We start from the raw sequence: 21,744 nt of genomic DNA, 5'->3' as shown, positions 1-21,744 counted from the left end.
GAAGTGTTGTGTGCAGCCAATGAAAATGTATTTGTGAGGGATTTGCTTCATTGAAAAATATGTTTGTGGTTTTGTGATGGTAAACACTGAAATAAATGAACAAAAAAACCTCATTTATTTAATATGGAATTGGTAGTGGAAAATGAGAGGTAAAACATAAAGCACATTTGCTAGCTATTGACTTAGTTTCTATTCCTGATTCCAATTAACTATAATTTTTGTGGTGACAAAATCACCTTCTAGGCCTGTCAGACTCACTATAATCTAATTAAAATTACTTTATTGTTGACGCTTCATGTGTTGGAGCTGGTTTCCTCCAGTCAGAGTGCTCAACGTCACACCCAAACCATTCGACATTACCAAGCCACCACAACAATTAATTAGTTCACTTGCTGATCCCTGTCTACCTCTCTTTTTTGATGTGTTTGGATCTTGAGTCATAGGTCTGGCCCTTCCCTTTTATTTTGTATTTCACTACACATGATAACCACATCAAACACACACACACACACACACACACACACACACACACACACACACCAGTGCTAACGAAATACACATGTTTCATATACAGAGCTAATCAAACGCTACTGAATCCTTCAGCACAAGATGCGATTCAACATCACATATACAGTTCTTACGAGGGTCATTGTGAAAGTATGCCTCCTATTTTTTGTGATGACTTTAGATGTATTCCTCACTGCTGAAGAAATTGCAGTGATTGAAATTCATCGACACTTGCTAAAGGTATATGGAGACGATACAGTAGATATGAGCAATGTGAGGTGATGGGTGACCTGCACAGCTGTCATCCCTAGCAATGAAGGCCATCTTGACCAACTCATCCATGCTGATTGGCAGATAATGACCACAGAATTGTGTGCAAAGCTGAATGTCAGTTGTAATGTCTTGGAAACAATGTTGGAACATCTTTGTTATCAGATAGTCTGTGCGAGATGGGTCCTGCAGATGCTTACACAAGAACGAAAAACTCACTGAACAGAAATTTGTCAGGACCTACTGGACTAATACAAAGCTGAAGGTGACAATTTTCTGAATAGTATTGTCACCAGAGGTGAGACATGATGTCGCCCTATGAGCTGGAATCTGAAAGACAGTCTGTTTAGTGGTGACATGTGAATTATCCATTGAAGAAGAAATTCAAGATGCAACCATCTGCAGGCAAAGTGATGAGCACAGACTTCTGGGGTAGCCAGGGTGTGGGTCTTTTGGATGTCCTGGAGTCTGGAGAAACTGTCAATTCAGCACACTACAAGACAACACTGACTAAGATGAAAGCCTGAATTTCCAGGTAAGGCCAGAGAAAAAGACCAGCTTTCACCAGAAACATGTTAATGCCAGGCCCCACACCAGTTTTGCGACCACGCAATTCATTGCAAAATTTGGCTGGACTATCTTACCACATCCACCGTCCAATCCCGATTTAGCACCTTCAAACTTCCATCTCTTTGGGCCTCGAAAAATGGACTATGTGGCAAACATTTTCAAAACTCAGATGTTGTTATCAAAGCTGTAAGGAAATGGTTAGCCTCAGCTGGTTCCAATTTTTACAAGTGCGGCATGCAGACTCTGTTTCGTCATTGGCAAAAATGCAATGAATGGTGGTGACTATGTGGAAAAATGACAGCCTGTAGCTGAAATATTGCTCTATTTAGCTGTGCTGTTGTGCTTTATGTATTTTCTGTAGTTTCTATGAATAAAAATAGGAGGCATTACTTTCAGAACAACCCTTGTATAATCACAGGGATTAGCCTACTTAAATAAGCTTCACATGAAATTTCGTGAAGCTGAATTTTTGAAGGCTGAATCATAAATAGAACAACCTTTCTAAATGTAGTGGTGTGGCACAGTTGTTTGTGTATTAACTTTATGTGTAGAAGGTCATAGGTTCAAATCTCATCAAACACAGAGAAATTTTTTTCTGAATCTTAATCAAAAGACTTTGATTGTTATTTTTATTCAATTAATTTATGTAAATGTTACTTTTTATTTCTAGTACTTTGCTGTATCATTTTCAAAATCAAATTGACATTTTTATTTGCTCTTATTTTTCTTCCTATCATTTTTTATTCGTTTGGAATCTAGTTGTCACCTATAATCTTCAACCAGTGCCAACCAGGACTAATCCTAGTTGGTTACGCAACAGATCATGTGGCCAGTGTGAGGATAGTTTCAGTTATCCACTGTCTATGAGAAATTACAGTTTTCTTTTAGTGCTGAAGCTGAAAATTTTCTGTCTTCACTTTGCTCATAGTGGTTAGCTTTAATCACAGTGAACAAAGCCATCGTAATTTTTATTCTGCAGAAAATCATTAATTGCTGTTTTCTTGGATAAATTGCACGACATCATTTGGTTAGGTTAGGACATGAGTTTAAATTCAGGGCTACAAAACATGGTGTGTACAGCAGTTCGTCATTGGTCACTTAAAAATCAGCTGTCAACAGAGCATCGGCCATTTCCATCCATCACACCTTGTGGCGGCCACGTGCAATGTTGCTCTGTTTTACACATTAACAGCATTTGTGAAGTATCCACTGTGTTTGTTTGTCACCTATAACTGAGTGGTACCCAGCAGTGGTTGTGCAACACTGTATCAGAAAGTGACAGATGTCAACTGTCAAGTAATTTTAGTCAGACTATAGAAAGTAGTAATGCCTCCCTTTTGAATTTTTGCCCTTTTTACACCAATTTGGCTAAGTTTCACTTATATCTAATGAATATCTGTACAAGTGCCAGATAAGAATTTTGTGGTAACTTTGTGGCAACTCATTGGCCCAACCTTGCTCCAAGACTCTGACTGGATTTTGCGTTGTTCAGATATCAAGTTCATATTGCTTACATTTATGTAGCATAGAGAATGGTATTTTGAAGTAAACAATTTTTTTCAGTACTCTCACGTCCTTCCATGATTTTGCTGTTCCTGTTTACCAATGCTGATTTTACAGTTGCACAGCTGTGTACAAGGTCAAACAACTATTGTGACTGGCCGGCCAGGGTGGCTGAGTGGTTCTAGACGCTACAGTCTGGAACCGCGCGACCGCTATGGTCGCAGGTTCGACTCCTGCCTTGGGCATGGATATGTGTGATGTCCTTAGGTTAGTTAGGTTTAAGTAGTTCTAAGTTCTAGGGGCTGATGACCTCCAAAGTTAAGTCCCATAGTGCTCAGAACCATTTGAACCAAGTATTGTGACTGTATCTATGAGTGATATACTGCTCCACCACTGAAAAGGCATTGATCAATCATCATTTTTTGTTATTGTGACTTTTTTCTATGAATGCTACACTGCTCCACCATTGAAAATACATTGATCAATTAACATTTTACGCCCATTTTCATACCTGCCATACTTTAAATTCACATTGCTTCTCAACAGCTATCCATTAGATCATGATCATACAGTGCTTGTACATATGAAATGGGATATGTCACTGTGATGAAGTGATGGTGGGTGATTTATGAAATGATGAATGAATATGGTAATGACAGAAACAAGGCGGCATAGTTTTTGAACTGCATTTTAGGTAAAGTAAGTCTATGTTGACACACAATAACTGTTATTTGATTGTACCAGAATTTGATTACATATTGCAGTTATCTGTAACTAGCATTAAAATTAGTGACACTCACTCAACAGCAAAACAATTAGGCCATTGTAAAGAATACAGCAGAAAATTTGGACCATTTTGCAATATTGCAGAAAGAGGAAGTGTGTCATTGATACAAGAAATGCAAGATATCTGATGCTTGGTCTATAATTGCCCGTTCCCTGTGTTTTAAGGATTGCTTATTTGAATGGCTGGCAAAGGGCAGTCCAGAATTGCTGGAGACAATGTGACAGATTAGAGACTTGTCTGAATGTTTGAGCTACAGCAACAGCATCTGGATGCTGAAATATATGAATCACAGAGGCTATAGAGCTTTTAAGGGTGCATTTATAAGGGTTCACAATCTACTGCTCTGGTATAACTGTTTAATGGTGATAACTAATAGTGAAAGTCCCATGGTACATAAATTTTTTAAAATCATGTATCTTCATCTTTTGCGTGTTTTGCATGTTTTGGAATGAAAATTAGTGCTAGAAAATTACCTGCTATGAGTGTATGGACTCTTTTGTTCAAATAGATGACTTTCACATCTATTTGTTGCAGTGAAATGCTTTGGGTTGAGGAATGATAATATGAAAATGCATAGTTCAAATCTCCATGCTCTTATCATTTCAACATATGAATTTAATTGAAATACAGTGAGGCTCAGAGGACCATAAGGGCCTAAGTACACTTATTGATTTTGAGATTGTGGCATGAATGCATGCTCCTGACATCTGTTGATCTTGGGGTGAACGAGTTTTATCTATATCTGTTGCCCCACAATGTATATATGATCATTCACGAAAAGCTGTTTCACCAGTTTCTTGGATATCCGGTTCCAAAGCCCAAAGCACAAAGCACAATTTCAGTGCTCTGCATTGCTCAGTTGTTGTCTAGGGTTGACAACATAATTTAGTGTCTACATTGTGTTTGTAGTGGTAATAGTTTATAGTTGGAAGTGTACTGGCAGTGTTATCTGAACCTCAAGCCCACACATGTGCTTAATGGAAATGATGATAATGAAGACCATGAGGTGTTGGAATCGGGGTGTGTGTGTGTGTGTGTGTGTGTGTGTGTGTGTGTCGGGGGTGCATTTAATATTGGATCTTTATGTTGTGATTCTAGTTTCAAATTAATTACAAATTTTAAAATGTCAAAAGACCCTATAGATATTAATTAATACTTCATCACGTAAAGTGGGTACATTATTTTTTTTGTAGGGAGTGTAGGATGTTGAGACTTGGTTAAAAAACAATTCAGACCTCTGCGACAGGTGGTTTGTCTATAAATTTGATTTCCACAAACAATTATTTTTCTCAGAAGTTTGTTTCTGTGCTTTGAGCCCTCAAATGATGGCAAAATTTAGGAGATTATTTAGCCAAATTATCAGTTTAGCATGACAGTGATGAATTAAATTGGACCTACTGCAAACTGAGTATGCTATAACTCAAACATTTCTTTTTCAGTAAATAGCAAAAGAGGAAAATGGTGAAACCAGTAAAAATTGTGATTCACTGTCCTCCCAGTTGCTGGTGTAGTTAAACAAAAGTTGCATGAAAATACACTATTATATGCCTCCTGATCATGTCCAGCACATGTGCTGAACTGTTATTTCACTAAAATGTTTACACAGAATCTAGTATGATGTCAGTCCTTGAAATGCAGTTCTACCAATCCTTCTATGGCATAAAGTCTCCAATTTATTGAGGGGTTTGTAATATTAATCCTGTTTTGACATACACAATGTAGGCATTGGACACAAAGTCTGGAACACTTTATATCTTGTGGTGAACCTGTGATTATTTACAAACAAATTAATAATGGATTATAAGCATAGACAAACCAATAAATGCACTGCTGGATGTCATTGACCTTATTACTTCATCTCAAATCAGTGACCTCCAATTAACCATAGTATGCCCATAGTGCTGATTGCAGATGGATGGCTGTATCTGAGGTTTTGCAAAAAGATTTATTACATATATCAGGCTTAGTATATTGTGTACATTTTTCTCCATTGTGATGCTTATAATGTCAAAGATGTTTGAAACAATTATCTTTGACATTCGACTGTGATGCTTATAATGTCAGAGGTGTTTGAAACAATTACCTTTGACAATCCAATGTGCACCTTGCTGCATCTGCACTTGATTCAGCAAACATCTTCAGTACACAGGTAAAGTGGCTTGCCATGCATTTGTTGGCATGTCTCTGCCAGATTTTTGTGTTTTTAAGTTTGCTGCATCCACACAACAGCAATTAAGTGACAGCATTTGTTGTGGTTGGCAGGAGAGCCAACGCCGTTTTACTAGAGGAGGCCGAAAGGCACGCGTTTTAGCTCATGCAGGCTGGCGTGAGGTCTGGAACAGGACAAGGAAATTAGAATTTAGAAAAACGGACGTAGCTGGTGGAATACTTAACTTTAATCCATTAATGATGAACGTCGCTCTTGACGGTACATGATTCACAATATCAATAGTAACTGAATGTGGCGCCTTGCTAGCTCGTAGCAAATGACGCAGCTGAAGGCTATGCTAAACTATCATCTCGGCAAATGAGAGCGTATTTTGTCAGTGAACCATCGCTAGCAAAGTCGGTTGTAGAACTGGGGCGAGTGCTAGGAAGTCTCTCTAGACCTGCCGTGTGGCGGCGCTTGGTCTGCAATCACTGATAGTGGCGACACGCGGGTCCGACGTATACTAACGGACTGTGGCTGATTTAAAGGCTACCACCTAGCAAGTGTGGTGTCTGGCGGTGAAACCACATTCCTCCCCCGCAAATTGGCATACGGTTGTGGCATAAGGCTTCCGCCCGCTGTGGGGAGGACCCCATGTTGACGTATGCGACGAGGTTGGGAGCCTAAGAACAGGCGAGGCTGTGCCACCCGCACCCTGCCATTCGGACCGCGGGGAGCTATGAAACACCTGAAAACCTGCTCCAGGGTGTACGCCAACATGCGGTGTATGCCAACATGCGGTGTATGCACCCGCAGAGAGACAGGAGGGGCCGAAGGGTCGACCTCCATCGGGCCGGGGCACCCGACGGGCGAAGACGACATATGGTCCGGAGCGGGCAAGAGTTCCATGTCGGAGGACAACTGGTCACGGGAAGCGATCGGCGGCGCGTGACCCAGGAAGGTGCCCGGTGGTTGCAGCGACGCGTCCACTGCAGGCATTGCCAGCGGGAGAACAGGCGGTGGCGGCGGTGGCGGCAGCGCGTCGCCATGGGGCAAAATGGAAGGCAGCGTCGGTAACACCTGGGGCTGAGGCGAGCCAGTAGATGGGTCCCCAGGGCGCTGACCGGACGGCACCGTCTCTGAAAGCAGACGGCGAGCAGCAGATCCCATGCGACAACAGAGGCGCAGCTGGTTGAGATGCCAGCGCACCTCACCAGAGGCCCCCAAAACCAGATACATAGCATGTCCGAGGCAGTGAAGAATGCGCCCTTCGAGCCAACGCCGTGAACCTCGGTAGTGGCGGTAGTAGACAACGTCGCCTGGGGCAAAAGCAGGTGTCTGCCGCTGCACAGGAACCTGATGCGGCAGATGTAGCAAAGACATCAAGGTTCGATGAGGTCTGGAACAGGACAAGGAAATTAGAATTTAGAAAAACGGACGTAGCTGGTGGAATACTTAACTTTAATCCATTAATGATGAACGTCGCTCTTGACAGTACATGATTCACAATATCAATAGTAACTGAATGTGGCGCCTTGCTAGCTCGTAGCAAATGATGTAGCTGAAGGCTATGCTAAACTATCGTCTCGGCAAATGAGAGCGTATTTTGTCAGTGAACCATCGCTAGCAAAGTCAGTTGTACAACTGGGGCGAGTGCTAGGAAGTCTCTCTAGACCTGCCGTGTGCTGGCGCTCGGTCTGCAATCACTGATAGTGGCGATACGCGGGTCCGACGTATACTAACGGACTGCTGCCGATTTAAAGGCTACCACCTAGCAAGTGTGGTGTCTGGCGGTGACACCACAGTATTATTTATTCTCAAAAAATGGTTCAAATGGCTCTGAGCACTATGGGACTTAACTTCTGAGGTCATCAGTCCCCTAGAACTTAGAACTACTTAAACCTAACTAACCTAAGAACATCACACACATCCATGCCCGTGGCAGGATTAGAACCTGTGACCGTAGCGGTCGCACGTTTCCAGACTGTAGCGCCTAGAACCGCTCGGCCACCCCGGCCGGCATTTATTCTCAAAAGCTATGCAAGTTGGCATTAAGGATGACTAAAGGAATGGAAGTTGCACCTGTATTGGGAACTGTGTATTAAGCATTACTCCTTGTGTTGGTTGTAACCTCACTATGCGATGAGTGTACCCATAGACCTGAGCTCTGGACCCAATAAATGCGTGGTATTCAGACAGCTTGAAGTACGTTACATATGTTGCTGTTGTAGCTGTTTCCAGCACACAGGATTATGTTTTAATTTTGGTTAAAATTTGAAGTTGGATACACATGTGTTAGAATGGTCCATATCCTTGATATTGATACCTGACAGTTAGTGAAACAGCCATTCACTTTCTTTTATTATAATACATATAATAACTTAAGTTCAGAAACAGATTACACAAACACTACATGAAAATCACCTTCTCTTGGACCAAATGTGAACCCATGACCTCCATGTTACTGCCTTAGTTCCATCTGCAACAGTGGCAACAGTGGTGTTTATTTGGTATCTACCTTTAAAAGAAATTGGCATTGAATATGTTCCTGTTATAGTTGCTGATCCCTTTTCGTAACTGCTGGCATTTATCAATTTTACAGTACAGCCATCAACTATTTATGCAAATTCAGGCTAATATCTTTACAAGTAGTTAAACTAAGTGGCACGGTGTTTTAAATATGTCTTCCTTTTTGCTCTGTCACTACTGGTGCTCCTCTTGACAGAAAGAGGTTTACTTCCTTTCCAGGCATGAGTATAAGAGCAATGAGCAGACATACACATCACAGGTAGTCAGTTGCAATGGCTTGCAGGGAATGTTCAGTTTGAGGATAGAGTCATCACTCTTATTGAAGAAGGCAGATTTTCTATTAGAGATGGTAACATGAGGTACAATGTGCAAAGAGATGTTGGAGGAATAATGTAAAAGAGGCACTACCAATGGAGCTGTAGACTCAGACAGGTAGAGACTGGTCACATACCAGGAGGACAGAGAGCTTGTGTGTAACAGCCAACAGCTTCTGTTTCTAAGTGCAAAACAGTTGCAGCTGGAGACCAACTTTGCCAGTTCAAGTGACACAGATCACTGTCGGCTTTGAGAAGCTGGACTGTAGACTCGAAGAGCTGTCATGAAACAGGAACTCAGTGAGAAAAGTGTTTTCTACTGAGTGGCATTTGTGCAGCTCTATCTGAATGTGGTATAGGACAATGTAATTTTTAGTATGAGAAAGTGTTTTTCATGAGCAATGACAGTTCAGCAGTGGTTTACAGGCTACAAAGAACTAGCCGTCTTGAGGAATATGTTATGATGGCAGGAAGAAGTGGGTGGGTGTCATTTCTTGTCAGTGTTGAGTATCTGCTACAGGAGCTGGAGTATTTCATAGAACTGAGGAAATTCTTGGTAGTATGCAGCACATTCACATATTGAAGAATATGTTCAAGTGCTGAGAATGTGTTATTGTCAGTACAAATGCTCTGTGCTGAAGGAGAATTAACGTTACGGGAAGATAATTCTCCATGGCATAAGTTTTCATGCATTCAGGAACACCTGTCCAATATGAGTATCAATATCATGTACTGGCTGCCATGGGCTGCCCATATGAATCCAGAGGAGACTATGTCAGTTGAGATTACACAAACATTGTCAAAAACCTGTTCATGTAATAAAGCAGCTTCAGCTGCTGCCCTTTGAAACTGTATCCTTGGGCCTGGGAGGAGTTACCTGTACTGTCAGTTATAATCAACATCTCTTAGATTTGATGCCAAGATACATGATTGAAGTTTGAAATAATGAGGGATTCGTTACTTGTTCTTTTACTCAATTTCCTATCAGTGAGAGTCAGGGAGGAACTCTAGGCAATAGAGAAATATCAAGCCTGAGATAATAATGTGTGTGTTAGTTTTCATTTAAATTACCTTCATAATTGAAATAAGTTTCATTTTAATTACATTTCTTATTCATTTGCCCCCTGTCTAAATATAAGAGTAGTAAATTACAAGGAGTTTTTAAATGCTTTTTCTGTTACTGTGATTTCATATCATTCTTCCCCTCCATCCATTGCTTCCTTCTTTATTCTGCCAAAAATATGTAGAAGATTCCTTGTATTATTTACTCCGCTTTGATTTTCCTTCCATCTTCTCTTTATTTTCCTCCCTTCCTTTTTCTCTGTAACACCCTCCCCTTCTTTGCCTTTTTACTCTATCCTCCCAAAAGTAATAAATATCAAGCAGTTTTAGTTTAAATTATGTATGTATTTTTTTAAATATCTCTCTCCTCCTCCTCCTCTCCTCTCTCTCTCTCTCTCTCTCTCTCTCTCTCTCTCACTCACTCACTCACTCACTCACACACACACACACACACACACACACACACACACACACACACACACTGAGGAGTCAAGGATATGTCATAGCATGCAGAGAGACACAAAACACATAAATTACTTTTGGTAGTGTATCGATCTCTAGGATAGAAATTTTAGACCTATGAGGATTGGACAAGCATTGTTATCTCTTTGTACCATTCACCAGATGGTAACTTTGAAAACTTTATTGCACAGATGGAGAACTGTTTATCTTAAACATTGCACGCATTAAGTATAAAACTGGATTGTGTGGTGACTTTGACACGCATATAGGTGATGCGAGTAGTAGAGAGAAAGTCTTCATGAGCTTAATAAGCAGCTAAGGGCTGTTTCTAGCAAAGCAATGTCTGTCTAGACACAGTTATCACTAACCTCAATATTTGGGATTACAATACCAGTGTAGATGAACCAACGATTGCAGACCACAGTATGTTAGTAATGGAAATCAGCATGAAGAGTAAGAGTAAATTGCAACCAAGCACATGGCATTCAAGCTACAAATTCAGTAGAAGGGTTATCAAAGGAAAGAGAAAAAATGCCCTTAAAACAGCACTGTCCGATGTGAATTGGCAGCAGAAAATTGCAGAAATGGGAGCCAGTGACTCATTTAAATATCTGTTCCAGACCTTGAAAACAAAATTTGATGACATGTTCCCAATAATTCTCAAGAAGCATCCTGCAGGCAAATCACAGGAAGGGAAAAAAACTATTAAAGGGAAGATATGGTGTACACCTGAGATAGATAGATTAAAAGTCATTGTATTAATTTTCAGTGATCATATGAAAAAGGGAGTGGAGGATGCAAAGAAGAAACACAATGACAAATTTATTAAAGAGGCTCATAATCCATGTCAAGCAGCTTGGAATCTGGTAAATGAGCACAGGAAGAAGCCTACTCTGCCTTAAATCCCTGTAGTCCTGATGCCTTCAATCAGTACTTCAAAAGGATAGTAAGAAATACTGTAATTATAAACTGTTGCACTATTAAAAAAATGCACCCAAAGGACATTGTAAAAAAAACTAAATACACATAAACATTCAGAAAGTGCAGATGTGTATGACATGTATCACACAGTATGAAGAAGATTATTCCAGAGATTGCTCAACAACTAGTCATACTAATCAATAAATGTTTATTCTTTGATGTCTTCCCAGAATTCCTGAAACTGGCATGGACAGTACTGGTCTACAAGAAAGGTGACCCATGCAAAGTGTCCAATTTCAGACCAATTGCCACAATCCTCAGTCTAGCCAAAGTTATGGAGTCTGTAATGAAATGCCAGCTATAAAATTACTCTGAAGACAATAAAATCTTTTAGGACAAACAGCATAGTTTTTGCAAGGAAAGTTGATGGTTAAAGCAGCAGGAGGCAGGAAAGTAAGGCAAGGGTTTGAAGACAGGAAAGTGTGGCACTGACTCTCTATGACCTCAGCAAGGCATTTCACTGCATCTCCCACAAAACATTGCTTAGTAAATTAAAGTGCTATGGTACTGGAGGTATTGTGCTGGCTACTCTTCAATCCTATATTGCAAGCCAAAAGCAGGTAGTATCAGTTCATGGTGCAACCTCCTAAGAACAAAATTGGAGCATGGCGTAACCCAGAGGTCCATCATAGGACCTATGCTGTTCCCTATTTATGTAAATGCTCTGGGTTGTAGCAACCAAATGTTACAGTTTAGCAATCAAATGTTACAGTTTGCTGGTGATATCACTCTTTTTGCAAAAGGTAAAACTGCTGCACAAGCTTTGCAAGCAACAAATATGCTCTTTGAAAACATCAAAGAATGGTTCATAGACAATAAAATGAAAATGAATGAAGAAAAAACACAATATCTGTTATGCAGCCGTAACAATGTTGGATACCATGATAATATGGAGGCTGTCAGCTGCGGGGATTCATGATTAACAGCAAACTATCAATGAATGAGCACACAGTGTATGTGTGGTCCAAGCTCTCCTGTGCATTGTTGCAAGGATGTATTAATGCTACAGAATCACTGCATCAAGCAGAAGACTGGAGCAGTGCAAGCCTATATTCACCTGGTTAAGAATAAACAGAGTCTTCAGGTAACATATATTTTTATGCCTCTTCAGTGTAAAAGAAAACCAAAGGGTTTTCAGCATGAGGCAGTACATACAAAATAGTGACACCCGCAACAAGAGGAACATTGCTATACCAAACTATCGACTGTCTGGAACAAAAGATAGTTTTCCAATGGTTTCTTTAAAAATGTTCAGCTCATTACCCCGAAAAGTGCAATCCATGCCACCAGGGCCATTCAAAACGAAAACTTGCACTGGACATGGGAGAGTACACATTGTACTCCATTGGAGAATTCTTCAATAGTGACCACAGTGAATGTACAAAATAATGCTGTTTCATCTTTCATATATGTATTGTGAATATTTTTCTTTATGAAGCATCGTAAATAACTCATATGTATGTATATTATCTTGACTCAGTCTGTCCAGTCATGACTGGTAAATGATGCAGATCTAGTAAAAAAGTAATGTTTTGAGTCTGGAAAGACTGCAAGAAGTTTCTGTGCTCACACATGGTGTTCATCAGCAGTTTCCAACTTCTGAAGGCAAGTGTTGCAATTTAAAGTAGAGGTATGAGACTTTACAGAGGCAGCTTCTGATAGAGAGGGCTGATTTTGGTTCAAAATACGATGTGCGAAGACTTAGAAGAAGCATTATTGTGTAAATAACTAGTTGTCAAGAGCTTAAAAAGAGAATGAACTATATTGTTTATGTGAAAACTGAAGTGTTTAATTTTCTGTGACTGTTAGAACGTTTTTGTTTTTAACATTGGTCCTGAGAATTTTTCTTTGCTGAGATGTCTAATGACATTGCAGTGTGTGAGTTGGGAGTTAAGTGGAGGCTGCTAGTGATTTATGTTTCTTGTTTGGTGGTCTTATTTGTAACATAGCTGAATGTAATAAGATTGATACAAAATTAATAGTAGTAAAAATGTGGTGACATTTTTAGTCTGATCTACTGGGTCAGGATGAGGCTGGTGATGCATGTCTAAGCTATCCTGTTAATACCCAGATGTTGAGTGTTGCTTCAGATCTGCCAATAAATAATGGCATAATTGCGTCATGTAGTAGGACTGCACACATATTGCACAAGGACTTTGTTGACACTTATCGTCACAACCACAAGCTGCAAAATTAAGAAAACATTTGTTGCTACATGTATCAGGGTTTTGTTTGTCACATAGAGACAAATAAACGTAGGAAACTAACAGACACAATGGACTTACTTTGGTACCTAAATATTTAATCTGTTCTACTCTCTTACAATATAAAACAGTGCCATTGGATTTTTTGTCTTTCTAATGACTTTGCCTAGTTTGTCCAACGTGATTCCAACTCTAGGATAATAAATCTCAATATATATTTTTGTGCTGTTACATTATATTTCCCCCCATGAACCATGGACCTTACCGTTGGTGGGGAGGCCTGTGTGCGTCAGCGACACAGATAGCCGTACCATAGGTGCAACCACAATGGAGGGGTATCTGTTGAGAGGCCAGACAAATGTGTGGTTCTTGAAGAGGGGCAGCAGCCTTTTCAGTGGTTGCAGGGGCAACAGTCTGGATGAATGACGAATGTGGCCTTGCAACATTAACCAAAATGGCCTTGCTGTGCTGGTACTGTGAACATCTGAAAGCAAGGGGAAACTACAGGTGTAATTTTTCTCGAGGGCATACAGCTTTAGTGTCTGCTTAAATGATGATAGCATCCTCTTGGGTAAAATATTCCAGAGGTAAAATAGTCCTCCATTTGGATATCCAGGAGGACGTCATTATCAGGAGAAAGAAACTGGCATTCTATGGATCAGAGAGTGGAATGTCAGATCCCTTAATCAGGCAGGTAGGTTAGAAAATTTAAAAAGGGAAATGGATAGGTTAAAGTTAGATGTAGTGGGAATTAGTGAAGTTCGGTGGCAGGAGGAACAAGACCTCTGGTCAGGTGAATATGGGGTTATATATACAAAATAAAATAGGGGTAATGTAGAAGTATGTGTAATAATGAATAAAAAATAGGAGTACAGATAAGCTACTACAAACAGCATAGTGAACACATTATTGTAGCCAAGATACACATGAAGCCCATGCCTTCCACAGTAGTACAAGTTTATATGACAACTAGCTCTGCAGATGATGAAGAGATTGAAGAAATGTATGATGTGATAAAAGAAATTATTCAGATAGTTAATGGAGATGAAAATTTAATAGTCATGGGGGACTGGAATTTGATAGCAGGGAAAAGAAGAGAAGGAAAAGTAATAGATGAATACTGACGGGGGTAAGGAATGAAAGAGGAAGCCGCCTGGTAGAATTTTGCACAGAGCATAACTTAACTTGGTTTAATAATTGTGAAAGAAGTTTATATATGTAGAAGAGGCCTGGAGACACTGGAAGATTTGAGATTGATTGTATAATGGTAAGATAGAGATTTAGGAACCAGGTATTAATTGTAAGACATTTCCAGGGGCAGATGTGGATTCTGACCATTGAAGAAACTGCAAAAAAGTAGGAATATAAGGAGATGGGACCTGGATAAATTGAAAGAACCAGAGGTTGTAGAGGGTATCAGAGAGAGCATTAGGGAATGATTGAGAAATACAGGGGAAAGAAATACAGTAGAAGAAGAATGGGTAACTTTGAGAGATGAAATAGTGAAGGCAGCAGTAGGTTCAAGTAGGTAAAAAGACGAGGGCCAGTAGAAGTCCTTGGTTAACAGAAGAGACACTGAATTTAATTGCTGAAAGGAGAAAATATACAAACGCAGTAAATGAAGCAGATGAAAAGGAATACAAACATCTCAAAAGTGAGATTGACAGGAAGTGCAAAAAGGCTAAGCAAGAATGGCTAGAGGACAGATGTAAGTAGGTAGAGTCATATATCACTAGGGGTAAGATAGATACTGCCTACAGGAAAATTAAAGAGATCTTTGGAGAAAAGAAAACCACCTGTATGAATATCAAAAGATGGAAAACCAGTCCCAAGCAAAGACGGAAAAGCAGAAAGATGGAAGTGGTATATAGAGGGTCTATACAAGGGCAATGTACTGGTAACAACATATTGACACACAACTTGTTCAATTTAAATGTACATCAGCTGATTTAACATGACTCATCAACAAGTTATCTAACATCAATCTGCAAATATAAGATTTAAACCTTTCCCAAAATTTTAATGCTTGTAAAATGTTATTACAAAACACAGAAAATTACCAGACTGGTCACTGTATTTAAGCCTTACATAACCTAATGGGCACAATGGCTTACAGGAAATAACATCACAGACTTATTGCAATATCTGCCCACTACAGCACTGTCTTACACCTTGTGTGCCACAATGATTCACAGAACCAACTCATATAGTTAAATGGTAAATATTACCCACAATGGCGCTTGCGTTATAATCTTACGTAGCACACTGATTTACCAAGACAATGCAATTAATGCCAAGTACAGTCTGGTCCAGAATAACGAGTGCCCTACCACTGATTAAACTACTCAGAATCAGTAATGAACTGTTTTACAAGGCAAGCACATTCAGTTCAGACAAGTTAACAAGACAGTGCCTCCATTTGAATTTTATCACAGAAATCGATCAATAGTCATAGGCCGGACAGTGATTCGAAAAGGATTGATAACAAGTTACCGCACTGTTGGCGGTTGGCACTAAACCCGTGGTGTGCGATAGATGTGTGGGCCAGAAATCCCATTGCAACAGGAGCTGTTAACAACAGTACCCACAGAACTCTTTCTAAAACCACACTGTAAAATGACATCAAAGGGGTTACCAAAACAGTTTAACACTCAACAGTAATGAGAAAAAAAACCACATATGGCAGTTACAATTAGCCTTGAATTATTCCTAGCTGTGGTTAAGGTTAAGATTGAACTAATTTTAATCCAACAGGTAAACAGTGGTGTCACAGTAAACTTAAACTTTACTTGACTAGTGTGACAATTTGGGCGTTCCTTAACTGACATAAGTTCAGTAACAAACTGAAATGCAATTTAAAGACACTCAAGTAAGGTTATTGTGAAACACTTCATCAACAAATTAAGCAAACACGCCCACATAGGCACTCCAGTTCATATGTAAATCAACCAGGGCACAAGTCAGTATTTCGACACCCAATGTGGGAACACTCACTGCTCAGCAGCACAAGCCAGAATACACCAGAAAGAAGTCTCGCTGTAACTCCACCAGATGCAGAGGCACCAAACTAACAGCTCACCTTTAACAATATTAATCCAAATGCCGCTAATAAGGTAATGGCCAGAATAACACCAGCCCGTAGCCACAGTGCGAGGAAGGTTGAACTCCTAAACAGAACGTACGACAGCGAGTCACTGCAGCACCTCCAGTTCCGCTGCTTGGCCGGCCACAATGCAACTGCCACACTGACACCACATGCTGATGTGACTTCCGCGATCTTCCGGCGATGCTCCGCCCAGGCCCGCTCATCGCTCTCTCTGCTCGAGACTACCTTTTGGCTTCCCACACGGAATCCCAGAGGGCACACCAACCCACGCACTGCAAAGTGAATCGAAAGAGATCAAACACACTACACTGGAACAATCAAATAGCAGGAGCACACGGCACAAAGATGAGATGGGAGATATGATACTGCCTGAAGTATTTGACAGAGCACTGAAAGACCTAAGACAAAAAAAAGGCTTCAGGAACAGACGACATTCAATTAGAGCTACTGATAGCCTTGAGAGAGCCAGCCATGACAAAACTCTACCATCTGATGAACAAGATGTATGAGACAGGCAAAATACCCTCAGATTTCAAGAAGAATATAATTCCAATCCCAAAGAAAGTATGTGTTGACAGGTGTGAAAATTACTGAACTATCAGTTTAATGAGTCATGGCTGCAAAACACTAACAGATGAATGGGAAAACTGGTAGAAGCCAGACATGGGGTAGATCAGTTTGGATTCGGTAGAAATGTTGGAACATGAAAGGCAATACTGACGGTGTGACTTATCTTAGAAGATAGATTAAGGAAAGGCAAACCTACATTTCTAGAATTTGTAGACTTCGAAAAAGCTTTTGACAATGTTGAATGGAATACTCTCTTTAAAATTCTGAAGGTGGGAGCAAAAGGCTATTTACAATTTGTACAGTAACCAGATGGCAGTTATAAGAGTTGAGGGGCATGAATGGGAAGTAGTGGTTGACAAGGGTGTGAGACAGGGTTGAAGCCTATCCCCAATGTTATAAAATATAAAAACCTTGAGGTTTGCCGATGGCATCGTAATTCCGTCAGAGACAGCAAAGGACCTGGAAGAGCACTTGAGCAGAATGGACAGTGCCTAGGAAGGAGGATATAAGATGAACACCAATAAAAGCACAAAACAGGGATAATGGAATGTGGTCGAATGAAATCAGGTGATGCTGAGAGAATTAGATTAGGAAATGAGACACTTAAAGTAGTAGGCGTGTTTTGCTACTTGGGAAGCAAAATAACTGATGATGGTCAAAGTAGAGAGGATACAAAATATAGACTGGCAATGGCAAGGAAAGCGTTTCTGAAGAAGAGAAATTTGTTAACATTGAGTATAGATTTAAGTGTCAGGAAGTCATTTCTGAAAGTATTTGTATGGAGTGTAGCCATGTATGGAAGTGAAACATGGGTGATAAATAGTTTAGACAAGTAGAGAATAGAAGCTTTGGAGCTGGCCGTGGTGGCTGAGCGGTTGTAGGTTCTTCAGTCCGGAACCGCGCAACTTCTATGGTTGCAGGTTCGAATCCTGCCTAGGGCATGGATGTGTGTGATGTCCTTAGGTTAGTTAGGTTCAAGTAGTTCTGACTTCTAGGGGACTGATGACCTCATATGTTAAGTCCCATAGTGCTCAGAGCCATTTGAAACATTTTTTGAGAAGCTTTTGAAATGTGGTGCTACAGAAGAATGTTGAAGATTGATGGATAAATCATGTAACTAATGAATAGAATTGGGGAGAAGAGGAAATTGTGGCACAACCTGACCAAAAGATGGGACAGGTTGGTAGGACACATTCTGAGGCACCAAGGGATCATCAGTTTAGTAATGGACGGTATCATGGAGAGTAAAAATTGTAGAGGTAGACCAAGAGATGAATACACTAAACAGATTCAGAAGGATGTAGGTTGTAGTGGGTACACAGAGATGAAGAAGCTTCCACAGGATGGAGTAGCATGGAGAGTTGCATCAAACCAGTCTCTGGACTGAAGACCACAACAAAAACAATGTTATATTTATTACACATAAGTTTTTACTTCCTTAAGTATGATTGCCTGTATCTGTCTCAATGATTATATGCACTAATCTGATTCATAATTATGATATTATAATGGTATTTCAAACAGTGGAAAATCCAGGATGGAATATGATGATATTATGGAAAGATTGTTGCTACTCACCATATAGTGAAGATGCTGAGTTGCAGATAGGCACAACAAATGGACTGTCAGAAACTAAGCTTTTGGCCAACAAGGCCTTTACCAGAAATAGACAACACACACACACACACAAATGCTAACACACACACACACACACACACACACACACACACACACACACACACACACACACACACACACACACACACACATACAAACGCTACTTACACACACATGACACGGTCTCTGGTTGCTGAGACTAGACTGCAAGGGCCAGCGCATGATGGGAGAAGGGACCGGGTGTTGGGTGTAAGGAGAAGGCCAGTGAGGGGAGGGGGAGGGATAGCAGGGTAGGGGTGGTGGGTGGTAAAGTGCTGCTTATGGAAGCATACAGGAGCAAGGTAAATAGAAAGTAGGGCAGCTAGGTACAGTCGGGACACCCCTCCCCAGCCTCCTCCTTACACCCAACAGCCGGTTGCTTCTCCCATCGTGTGCTGGTGCTCACAGTCTAGCACCAGCAGTCAGAGACTTTGGTCATGTGTGTGTGAGTGGTATTTGTGTCAGTGGGCATGTGTCTGTGTCGTCTATTTCCGATGAAGGCCTTGTTGGCCAAAGGGTTACTTTCTGACAGTCTTTTTATTGTGCCTGTCTGTGACTCTGTACCTCTGCAATATGATGGGTATCAACTATCCTTTCATAATATTGTTATAACGGTATTTTTAATCCTTGGGCTTTTATTTTTGGGCATGACTATTTTTCTTTGCGAGTGGAAAGTGAAATCTGAAGTAATAATGGTTGGTCTATCTGTAACTGCAAATCTTTCATGTATAAAATGAGGCTGAAGCACATTATTCCAGTTTTCTTTCTACCAGTGATTGAGGAAACTTGGAATATTATTATTATTTTTTCAGTGTATCCATTGTGGAATATTCTTGTCAATATAGTTTCTGGATTACAGAGTGAGATTTGTTGTTGGTGGTTTATCATGTTATCATGAAGTAATAGTACATGTATTATAAGGATGTTCTGGTCTGATGAGCCTACATGTATTGCACCCACAGAACAGTTTAACTTGTTTGCTACTTATTAAAGATACCTAGCAATATGTGAGGCTACACTAGTAGGTTACATCACTTTTCCATCAAGTAATGAGTACACTAGGTTTAAAAACTGTGATTATTCATAATGTTCATAAAGAAAACTGAAGGTAAATCTTTCATGTATTATAATCTTTCTAAGTCCTATTTTTGACTATTTTGAGCTTGGCAGCTGTAGCATACAGACTGAGGATCTAGACTTGGATCATACCAGCTCACTGCACCCGCCGTCTCAGCAGTGGAGCTGTACTCGTGTGCAGCAGGGCCATGTTCAACACCAGAAGGATGCAGAAGGGGCATATAAGTCAGTGTTAAGCATAAGTCAGTTTGCTAAAATGTCATGCCATTTGGATGATGCCATCCACCTGAATATTTAGAACATTTCAAAATAGTAATTTGCCATGAAAGCCAAAAATCATACTGAAAGTACCTCTCCGGGGTTAAAATGATCAACAAAGTGGAGAAGTTAGGTAAACTTCAGAATAGACTGGAATGTCTTCTGGCCTTCTTAGTCGCCCTGCTGAAATAACCAAATCAAACTATCTTTTGTGAAATATAACAACAAAAATAATCAATAATTGATAATGTAATATAAATGAATAAATAAAAAATATACTCACCAAGTGGAGGCAGGGAAATGCACACACAAAAGATTTAACTTTTTCAAGTGGCTCCTTCTTCTGGGAGAAGAATTGAAGGGGAAGTAAGAGGTGTGACGGAAAAGGACTGGATAGGTTCAAGGAAAGTAGTACAGTTCAGAAAAGTCACCCAGAACCTCAGGTCAGGGGAACTTACCGGATGAGATGAGAAAGAAAGATTGAGTGTTGGGGACTGCACCAGATGAGGTTTGAAAACGTGAGAGCTTGAAGGTGGAAGACAGAGTAATATGCAAGACAGAGATTACTACTAAAACATCATGCATGAGTTAATAAGAGTGAAAAGCTAAGTGGACTGTATGTAACAGAGGTGAGAGGGGGAATGCCGAAAAATAGACAAGTCAGAAAATGAAGAAAAGAGTAGTTACTGTGAATAAATGCTGAGGCAGAAGGAATTAATATAAATTAAGGCCAGTGGGTGGCAAGAACCAAGGACATGTTATAGTGCTAGTTCACACCTGTGGAGTTCTGAGAAACTAGTGTTTGGGGAAAGAATCCTGATGGCACATGTGGTGAAACAGGCGCTGAGGTCATGACTGTCACATTGTACAGCATGCTCTGCAACAGGATATTGTGTGTAGCGTATATACACCCTCTGCCTCTACCTATGCCTATTCATCCTGACTGATTACTGGGTGATAGTCATGCCAATGTAGAAGGCCGAACAGTGGTGGTAGGAGGGTGGATAGGGCAAATCTTGCAGCAGAGACAGTCACAGGGGTTGGAGCTGTAGGGCAGGCAGATGGGTGCAGAAGGAGCATAGGGTGTGACAAGGATATTGCAGAGATTTGGAAGGGCAACGAAAAGCTATTCTAGGTGTGATGGGCAAAATCTCAGACAGAATGGATCTCATTTCAGGGCATAGTTTTAGAAGTCATGACATTGTTGAAGTAACTGATTGATAAATTCAGGACTAGGCTAATACTTGGTGAGTTGTGGTGTGCTCCGAAGTTGGTTTTTGGAGGGGTCAGCAGTACCAGGATTGGACGTGATGGTCCAGGAGATTTGCTTTTGAAGTAGGCCATTGGAATAATTACATCCAGTGAAGGCTGAAGTGAGAATGGTTGTGTATTGCTGTAAAGAGTTTGCATCTGAAGAAATATGTTTGCCTCGAATGCCAAGGCTGTATGAGAGGGAATGTTTGACATGGAAAAGATGGAAACTGTCAAAATGTAAGTACTGTTGTTTATTAGTAGGTTTGATGTGCGTGGAAGTGTGTAGCTGGCCTTTGTTGATGGTGAGATCAACATCAAGGAAAGTGCCATGGGATTCAGAATAGGACAATGTGAAATTTAATTGGGAGTGGTATTTAGAGAATGCAGGAATTTTAGAAGGTCAACCTCACCATGAGACCAAATGGCAAAGATGTCATCCATGTGTCTAAACAAAACTAGGGGCTGAAGGCTTATGGAACCCAGGA

The 21,744-nt window shown here is 40.4% G+C and overlaps 1 protein-coding gene across 1 annotated transcript in view; it reads left to right on the top strand.

Moving 5' to 3' along the window:
* Positions 1-21,744, top strand: part of LOC126202244 (uncharacterized) — a 272,489-nt gene that overhangs the window by 125,720 nt on the left and 125,025 nt on the right. The gene's annotated exons all lie outside the window — the stretch shown is intronic.

This window comes from Schistocerca nitens, chromosome 1, assembly GCF_023898315.1.
Source record: "Schistocerca nitens isolate TAMUIC-IGC-003100 chromosome 1, iqSchNite1.1, whole genome shotgun sequence".
In the NCBI taxonomy this organism is placed as follows: Eukaryota; Metazoa; Arthropoda; class Insecta; order Orthoptera; family Acrididae; genus Schistocerca; species Schistocerca nitens.
This window is presented reverse-complemented; position numbering and strand designations above follow the sequence as displayed.